This window comes from Rhipicephalus microplus, unplaced genomic scaffold (assembly GCF_043290135.1).
Source record: "Rhipicephalus microplus isolate Deutch F79 unplaced genomic scaffold, USDA_Rmic scaffold_59, whole genome shotgun sequence".
In the NCBI taxonomy this organism is placed as follows: Eukaryota; Metazoa; Arthropoda; class Arachnida; order Ixodida; family Ixodidae; genus Rhipicephalus; species Rhipicephalus microplus.
Genome location: NW_027464632.1, coordinates 1,250,617 through 1,260,332, shown reverse-complemented (window position 1 = coordinate 1,260,332; position 9,716 = coordinate 1,250,617). Strand labels below are relative to the sequence as shown.

Here is a 9,716-nt window from a genome sequence, read left to right as displayed (position 1 = left end):
CTAGCAAATTGCGCCACGGAGGCAGTCCTGCTATACTCTCACCACCATCAGAACATATCTTCAAAGCTATCAGCCCAAAGAAAAAAAACTGCCACACCACCACCGGGTGGGCTCGAACTTCCAACTTTTCGGTTAACTGCAAATCGCGCTAGCCAACTGCGCCACGGAGACAGTCGTGCTCCACTCTCACCACCATCAGAACATATCTTCAAAGCTATCAGCGAAAAGAAAAAAAAGCGACACACCGTCCCCGGGTGGGCTCAAACCTCCAACCTCTCGGTTAACAGCCGATCGCGCTAGCCGATTGCGCCACGGAGACAGTCCTGCCATACTCTCACCACCATCAGAACATATCTTCAAAGCTATCAGTCCACAGAAAAAAAGCGCCGCACCACTCCGGGTGGGCTCGAACCTCCAACCTTTCGTCTAACAGCCGATGGCGCTAGCCAATTGCGCCATGGAGACAGTCGTGCTCCACTCTCACTAACATCAGAACATATCTTAAAAGCTATCAGCCCAAAGAAAAAAAGCGGCGCACCACCCCCGGGTGGGCTCGAACCTCCATCCTTTCTGTTAACAGCCGATCGCGCTAGCCAATTGCGCCACGGAGACAGTGAGGCTCCACTTTCACCACCGTCAGAACATTTCTTCAGAGCTATCAGCCCAAAGAAAAAAAGCAACACACCACTCCCGGGAGGGCTCGAACCTCCAACCTTTCGGTTAACAGCCGATAGCGCTAGCCAATTGCGCCACGGAGACAGTCGAGCTCCACTCTCACCACCGTCAGAACATTTTTTCGGAGCTATCACCCCAAAGAAAAAAAACGCCGCACCACCACCGGGTGGGCTCGAACCTCCAACCTTTCGGTTAACAGGCGATTGCGCTAGCCAATGGCGCCACAGAGACAGTCGTGCTCCACTCTCACCACCATGAGAACATATCTTCAAAGCTATCAGCGAAAAGAAAAAAAAGCGACACACCGTCCCCAGTGGGCTCGAAACTCCAAGCTTTCGGTTAACAGCCGATCACGCTAGCCAATTGCGCAACGGAGACAGTCCAGCTCCACTCTCACCACCATCAGAACATATCTTCAAAGCTATCAGCCCAAAGAAAAAAAAGTGCCTCACCACCACCGGGTGGGCTCGAACCTCCAACTTTTCGGTTAACTGCAAATCGCGCTAGCCAACTGCGCCACAGAGACAGTCGTGCTCCACTCTCACCACCATCAGAACATATCTTCAAAGCTATCAGCGAAAAGAAAAAAAAAGCGACACACCGTCCCCGGGTGGGCTCGAAACTCCAACCTTTCGGTTAACAGCCGATCGAGCTAGCCAATTGCGCCACGGAGACAGTCCTGCTCCACTCTCACCACCATCAGAACATATCTTCAAAGCAATCAGCTCAAAGAAAAAAAAGCGCCGCGCCACTACCGGGTGGGCTCGAAACTCCAAGCTTTCGGTTAACAGCCGATCGCGCTAGCCAATTGCGCCAGGGAGACAGTCCTCCTATACTCTCACCACCATCAGAACATATCTTCAAAGCTATCAGTCCAAAGAAAAAAACGCCGCACCACTCCAGGTGGGCTCGAACCTCCAACCTTTCGTCTAACAGCCGATCGCGCTAGCCAATTGCGCCACGAAGACAGTGAGGCTCCACTTTCACCACCGTCAGAACATTTCTTCAGAGCTATCAGCCCAAAGAAAAAAAGCAACACACCACTCCCGGGAGGGCTCGAACCTCCAACCTTTCGGTTAACAGCCGATAGCGCTAGCCAATTGCGCCACGGAGACAGTCGTGCTCCACTCTCACCACCGTCAGAACATTTTTTCGGAGCTATCAGCCCAAAGAAAAAAAGCGCCGCACCACCACCGGGTGGGCTCGAACCTCCAACCTTTCGGTTAACAGCCGATCGCGCTAGCCAATGGCGCCACAGAGACAGTCGTGCTCCACTCTCACCACCATGAGAACATATCTTCAAAGCTATCAGCGAAAAGAAAAAAAGCGCCGCACCACTCCGGGTGGGCTCGAACCTCCAACCTTTCGTCTAACAGCCGATAGCGCTAGCCAATGGCGCCACGGAGACAGTCGTGCTCCACTCTCACCACCGTCACAACATTTCTTCGGAGCTATCAGCCCAAAGAAAAAAAAGCGCCGCACCACCACCGGGTGGGCTCGAACCTCCAACATTTCGGTTAACAGCCGATCGCGCTAGCCAATGGCGCCACGGAGACAGTCGTGCTCCACGCTCACCACCGTCAGAACATTTCTTCAGAGCTACCAGCTCAAAAAAAGCGCCGCACAACCACCTGGTGGGCTAGAACCTCCAACCTTTACGTTAACAGCGGATCGCGCTACCCAATTGGGCCACGGAGACAGTCGTGCTCCACTCTCAACACCATTAGAACATATCTTCAAAGCTATCAGCGCAAAGAAAAAGCTACACACCACTCCCGGGAGGGCTCAAACCTCCAATTTTTTGGTTAACAGCCGAACGTGCTGGCCAATTGCGCCACGGAGACAGTCTTGCTCAGATCTCACCACCATGAGAACATGTCTCTAAAGTTATCAGCGCAAAGAAAAAAGCAACACACCACTCCCAGGAGGGCTCGAACCTCCAACCTTTCGCTTAACAGCCGATCGCGCTAGCAAATTGCGCCACGGAGGCAGTCCTGCTATACTCTCACCACCATCGGAACATATCTTCAAAGCTATCAGCCCAAAGAAAAAAAAGTGCCGCACCACCACCGGGTGGGCTCGAACCTCCAACTTTTCGGTTAACTGCAAATCGCGCTAGCCAACTGCGCCACAGAGACAGTCGTGCTCCACTGTCACCACCATCAGAACATATCTTCAAATCTATCAGCAAAAAGAAAAAAAAGCGACACACCGTCCCCGGGTGGGCTCGAAACTCCAACCTTTCGGTTAACAGCCGATCGAGCTAGCCAATTGCGCCACGGAGACAGTCCTGCTCCACTCTCACCACCATCAGAACATATCTTCAAAGCAATCAGCTCAAAGAAAAAAAAGCGCCGCGCCACTACCGGGTGGGCTCGAAACTCCAAGCTTTCGGTTAACAGCCGATCGCGCTAGCCAATTGCGCCACGGAGACAGTCCTCCTCTACTCTCACCACCATCAGAACATATCTTCAAAGCTATCAGTCCAAAGAAAAAAAGCGCCGCACCACTCCAGGTGGGCTCGAACCTCCAACCTTTCGTCTAACAGCCGATCGCGCTAGCCAATTGCGCCACGGAGACAGTGAGGCTCCACTTTCACCACCGTCAGAACATTTCTTCAGAGCTATCAGCCCAAAGAAAAAAAGCAACACACCACTCCCGGGAGGGCTCGAACCTCCAACCTTTTGGTTAACAGCCGATAGCGCTAGCCAATTGCGCCACGGAGACAGTCGTGCTCCACTCTCACCACCGTCAGAACATTTTTTCGGAGCTATCAGCCCAAAGAAAAAAAAGCGCCGCACCACCACCGGGTGGGCTCGAACCTCCAACCTTTCGGTCAACAGCCGATCGCGCTAGCCAATGGCGCCACAGAGACAGTCGTGCTCCACTCTCACCACCATGAGAACATATCTTCAAAGCTATCAGCGAAAAGAAAAAAAAGCGACACACCGTCCCCGGGTGGGCTCAAACCTCCAACCTCTCAGTTAACAGCCGATCGCGCTAGCCAATCGCGCCACGGAGACAGTCCTGCTATACTCTCACCACCATCAGAACATATCTTCAAAGCTATCAGTCCAAAGAAAAAAAGCGCCGCACCACTCCGGGTGGGCTCGAACCTCCAAACTTTCGTCTAACAGCCGATAGCGCTAGCCAATGGCGCCACGGAGACAGTCGTGCTCCACTCTCACCACCGTCACAACATTTCTTCGGAGCTATCAGCCCAAAGAAAAAAAAGCGCCGCACCACCACCGGGTGGGCTCGAACCTCCAACCTTTCGGTTAACAGCCGATCGCGCTAGCCAATGGCGCCACGGAGACAGTCGTGCTCCACGCTCACCACCGTCAGAACATTTCTTCAGAGCTACCAGCTCAAAAACAAAAGCACCGCACCACCACCTGGTGGGCTAGAACCTCCAACCTTTACGTTAACAGCGGATCGCGCTACCCAATTGGGCCACGGAGACAGTCGTGCTCCACTCTCAACACCATTAGAACATATCTTCAAAGCTATCAGCGCAAAGAAAAAAGCAACACACCACTCCCGGGAGGGCTCAAACCTCCAATTTTTCGGTTAACAGCCGAACGTGCTGGCCAATTGCGCCACGGAGACAGTCTTGCTCAGATCTCACCACCATGAGAACATGTCTCTAAAGTTATCAGCGCAAAGAAAAAAGCAACACACCACTCCCAGGAGGGCTCGAACCTCCAACCTTTCGCTTAACAGCCGATCACGCTAGCCAATTGCGCAACGGAGACAGTCCAGCTCCACTCTCACCACCATCAGAACATATCTTCAAAGCTATCAGCCCAAAGAAAAAAAAGTGCCTCACCACCACCGCGTGGGCTCGAACCTCCAACTTTTCGGTTAACTGCAAATCGCGCTAGCCAACTGCGCCACAGAGACAGTCGTGCTCCACTCTCACCACCATCAGAACATATCTTCAAAGCTATCAGCGAAAAGAAAAAAAAAGCGACACACCGTCCCCGGGTGGGCTCGAAACTCCAACCTTTCGGTTAACAGCCGATCGAGCTAGCCAATTGCGCCACGGAGACAGTCCTTCTCCACTCTCACCACCATCAGAACATATCTTCAAAGCAATCAGCTCAAAGAAAAAAAGCGCCGCGCCACTACCGGGTGGGCTCGAAACTCCAAGCTTTCGGTTAACAGCCGATCGCGCTAGCCAATTGCGCCAGGGAGACAGTCCTCCTATACTCTCACCACCATCAGAACATATCTTCAAAGCTATCAGTCCAAAGAAAAAAACGCCGCACCACTCCAGGTGGGCTCGAACCTCCAACCTTTCGTCTAACAGCCGATCGCGCTAGCCAATTGCGCCACGAAGACAGTGAGGCTCCACTTTCACCACCGTCAGAACATTTCTTCAGAGCTATCAGCCCAAAGAAAAAAAGCAACACACCACTCCCGGGAGGGCTCGAACCTCCAACCTTTCGGTTAACAGCCGATAGCGCTAGCCAATTGCGCCACGGAGACAGTCGTGCTCCACTCTCACCACCGTCAGAACATTTTTTCGGAGCTATCAGCCCAAAGAAAAAAAAGCGCCGCACCACCACCGGGTGGGCTCGAACCTCCAACCTTTCGGTTAACAGCCGATCGCGCTAGCCAATGGCGCCACAGAGACAGTCGTGCTCCACTCTCACCACCATGAGAACATATCTTCAAAGCTATCAGCGAAAAGAAAAAAAGCGCCGCACCACTCCGGGTGGGCTCGAACCTCCAACCTTTCGTCTAACAGCCGATAGCGCTAGCCAATGGCGCCACGGAGACAGTCGTGCTCCACTCTCACCACCGTCACAACATTTCTTCGGAGCTATCAGCCCAAAGAAAAAAAAGCGCCGCACCACCACCGGGTGGGCTCGAACCTCCAACATTTCGGTTAACAGCCGATCGCGCTAGCCAATGGCGCCACGGAGACAGTCGTGCTCCACGCTCACCACCGTCAGAACATTTCTTCAGAGCTACCAGCTCAAAAAAAAAAGCGCCGCACAACCACCTGGTGGGCTAGAACCTCCAACCTTTACGTTAACAGCGGATCGCGCTACCCAATTGGGCCACGGAGACAGTCGTGCTCCACTCTCAACACCATTAGAACATATCTTCAAAGCTATCAGCGCAAAGAAAAAAGCTACACACCACTCCCGGGAGGGCTCAAACCTCCAATTTTTTGGTTAACAGCCGAACGTGCTGGCCATTTGCGCCACGGAGACAGTCTTGCTCAGATCTCACCACCATGAGAACATGTCTCTAAAGTTATCAGCGCAAAGAAAAAAGCAACACACCACTCCCAGGAGGGCTCGAACCTCCAACCTTTCGCTTAACAGCCGATCGCGCTAGTAAATTGCGCCACGGAGGCAGTCCTGCTATAATCTCACCACCATCAGAACATATCTTCAAAGCTATCAGCCCAAAGAAAAAAAACTGCCGCACCACCACCGGGTGGGCTCGAACTTCTAACTTTTCGGTTAAATGCAAATCGCGCTAGCCAACTGCGCCACGGAGACAGTCGTGCTCCACTCTCACCACCATCAGAACATATCTTCAAAGCTATCAGCGAAAAGAAAAAAAAGCGACACACCGTCCCCGGGTGGGCTCAAACCTCCAACCTCTCGGTTAACAGCCGATCGCGCTAGCCGATTGCGCCACGGAGACAGTCCTGCTATACTCTCACCACCATCAGAACATATCTTCAAAGCTATCAGTCCACAGAAAAAAAGCGCCGCACCACTTTGGGTGGGCTCGAACCTCCAACCTTTCGTCTAACAGCCGATGGCGCTAGCCAATTGCGCCACGGAGACACTGAGGCTCCACTTTCACCACCATCAGAACATATCTTCAAAGCTATCAGCGCAAAAAAAAGCGACACACCGTCCCCAGTGGGCTCGAAACTCCAAGCTTTCGGTTAACAGCCGATCACGCTAGCCAATTGCGCAACGGAGACAGTCCAGCTCCACTCTCACCACCATCAGAACTTATCTTCAAAGCTATCAGCCCAAAGAAAAAAAGCGCCGCACTACCACCGGGTGGGCTCGAACCTCCAACCTTTCGGTTAACAGCTGATCGCGCTCGCCAATTGCGCCATGGAGACAGTCGTGCTCCACTCTCACTAAACTCAGAACATATCTTAAAAGCTATCAGCCCAAAGAAAAAAAGCGGCGCACCACCCCCGGGTGGGCTCGAACCTCCATCCTTTCTGTTAACAGCCGATCGCGCTAGCCAATTGCGCCACGGAGACAGTCGTGCTCCACTCTCACCACCATCAGAACATATCTTCAAAGCTATCAGCGCAAAGAAAAAAAAAGCGACACACCGTCCCCGAGTGGGCTCGAAACTCCAACCTTTCGGTTAACAGCCGATCGCGCTAGCCAATTGCGCCACGGAGACAGTCCTGCTCCACTCTCACCACCATCAGAACATATCTTCAAAGCTATCAGCTCAAAGAAAAAAAGCGCCGCGCCGCTACCGGGTGGGCTCGAACCTCCAACCTTTCGGTTAACAGCCGATCGCGCTCGCCAATTGCGCCATGGAGACAGTCGTGCTCCACTCTCACTAACATCAGAACATATCTTCAAAGCTATCAGCCCAAAGAAAAAAAGCGGCGCACCACCCCCGGGTGGGCTCGAACCTCCATCCTTTCTGTTAACAGCCGATCGCGCTAGCCAATTGCGCCACGGAGACAGTCGTGCTCCACTCTCACCACCATCAGAACATATCTTCAAAGCTATCAGCTCAAAGCAAAAAAAGCGCCGCGCCGCTACCGGGTGTGCTCGAAACTCCAAGCTTTCGGTTAACAGCCGATCGCGCTAGCCAATTGCGCCACGGAGACAGTCCTGCTCTACTCTCACCACCATCAGAACATATCTTCAAAGCTATCAGCCCAAAGAAAAAAAGCGCCGCACCACCACCGGGTGGGCTCGAACCTCAAACATTTTTGTTAACAGCCGATCGCGCTAGCCAATTGCGCCACGGAGACAGTCCTGCTCTACTCTCACCACCATCAGAACATATCTTCAAAGCTATCAGCTCAAAGAAAAAAAAGCGCCGCACCACTACCGCGTGGGCTCGAAACTCCAAGCTTTCAGTTAACAGCCGATCGCGCTAGCCAATTCCGCCACGGAGACAGTTCTGCTCCACTCTCACCACCATCAGAACACATCTTCAAAGCTATCAGCCCAAAGAAAAAAAGCGCCGCACCACCACCGGGTGGGCTCGAACCTCCAACCTTTCGGTTAACAGTCGACCGCGCTAGCCAATTGCGCCACGGAGACAGTCCTGCTTCACTCTCACCACCATCAGAACATATCTTCAAAGCTATCAGCCCATAGAAAAAAGCCAGCACCACCACCGGGTGTGCTCGAACCTCCAGCCTTTCGGTTAACAGCCGATCGCGCTAGCCAATGGCGCCACAGAGACAGTCGTGCTCCACTCTCACCACCATGAGAACATATCTTCAAAGCTATCAGCGAAAAGAAAAAAAAGCGACACACCGTCGCCGGGTGGGCTCAAACCTCCAACCTCTCGGTTAACAGCCGATCGCGCTAGCCAATCGCGCCACGGAGACAGTCCTGCTATACTCTCACCACCATCAGAACATATCTTCAAAGCTATCAGTCCAAAGAAAAAAAGCGCCGCACCACTCCGGGTGGGCTCGAACATCCAACCTTTCGTCTAACAGCCGATAGCGCTAGCCAATGGCGCCACGGAGACAGTCGTGCTCCACTCTCACCACCGTCACAACATTTCTTCGGAGCTATCAGCCCAAAGAAAAAAAGCGCCGCACCACCACCGGGTGGGCTCGAACCTCCAACCTTTCGGTTAACAGCCGATCGCGCTAGCCAATGGCGCCACGGAGACAGTCGTGCTCCACGCTCACCACCGTCAGAACATTTCTTCAGAGCTACCAGCTCAAAAAAAAAGCGCCGCACCACCACCTGGTGGGCTAGAACCTCCAACCTTTACGTTAACAGCGGATCGCGCTACCCAATTGGGCCACGGAGACAGTCGTGCTCCACTCTCAACACCATTAGAACATATCTTCAAAGCTATCAGCGCAAAGAAAAAAGCAACACACCACTCCCGGGAGGGCTCAAACCTCCAATTTTTCGGTTAACAGCCGAACGTGCTGGCCAATTGCGCCACGGAGACAGTCTTGCTCAGATCTCACCACCATGAGAACATGTCTCTAAAGTTATCAGCGCAAAGAAAAAAGCAACACACCACTCCCAGGAGGGCTCGAACCTCCAACCTTTCGCTTAACAGCCGATGGCGCTAGCCAATTGCGCCACGGAGACACTGAGGCTCCACTTTCACCACCATCAGAACATATCTTCAAAGCTGTCAGCGCAAAAAAAAAGCGACACACCGTCCCCAGTGGGCTCGAAACTCCAAGCTTTCGGTTAACAGCCGATCACGCTAGCCAATTGCGCAACGGAGACAGTCCAGCTCCACTCTCACCACCATCAGAACATATCTTCAAAGCTATCAGCCCAAAGAAAAAAAGCGCCGCACTACCACCGGGTGGGCTCGAACCTCCAACCTTTCGGTTAATAGCTGATCGCGCTCGCCAATTGCGCCATGGAGACAGTCGTGCTCCACTCTCACTAACATCAGAACATATCTTAAAAGCTATCAGCCCAAAGAAAAAAAGCGGCGCACCACCCCCGGGTGGGCTCGAAACTCCAACCTTTCGGTTAACAGCTGATCGCGCTAGCCAATTGCGCCACGGAGACAGTCCTGCTCCACTCTCACCACCATCAGAACATATCTTCAAAGCTATCAGCTCAAAGAAAAAAAAGCGCCGCGCCGCTACCGGGTGGGCTCGAACCTCCAACCTTTCGGTTAACCGCCGATCGCGCTCGCCAATTGCGCCATGTAGACAGTCGTGCTCCACTCTCACTAACATCAGAACATATCTTCAAAGCTATCAGCCCAAAGAAAAAAAGCGGCGCACCACCCCCGGGTGGGCTCGAACCTCCATCCTTTCTGTTAACAGCCGATCGCGCTAGCCAATTGCGCCACGGAGACAG

The 9,716-nt window shown here is 53.0% G+C and overlaps 2 non-coding genes across 2 annotated transcripts; both read right to left on the bottom strand.

The window, feature by feature from the left end:
* Nucleotides 1–245: 245 nt before the first annotated feature.
* On the bottom strand, nt 246–319 carry TRNAN-GUU (transfer RNA asparagine (anticodon GUU)). Its single transcript has one exon. It is a non-coding gene; the product is annotated as a tRNA-Asn (tRNA).
* Nucleotides 320–6,268: 5,949 nt separating this feature from the next.
* Nucleotides 6,269–6,342, bottom strand: TRNAN-GUU (transfer RNA asparagine (anticodon GUU)). The gene has a single exon. It is a non-coding gene; the product is annotated as a tRNA-Asn (tRNA).
* Between the last annotated feature and the right edge of the window lie 3,374 nt (nt 6,343–9,716).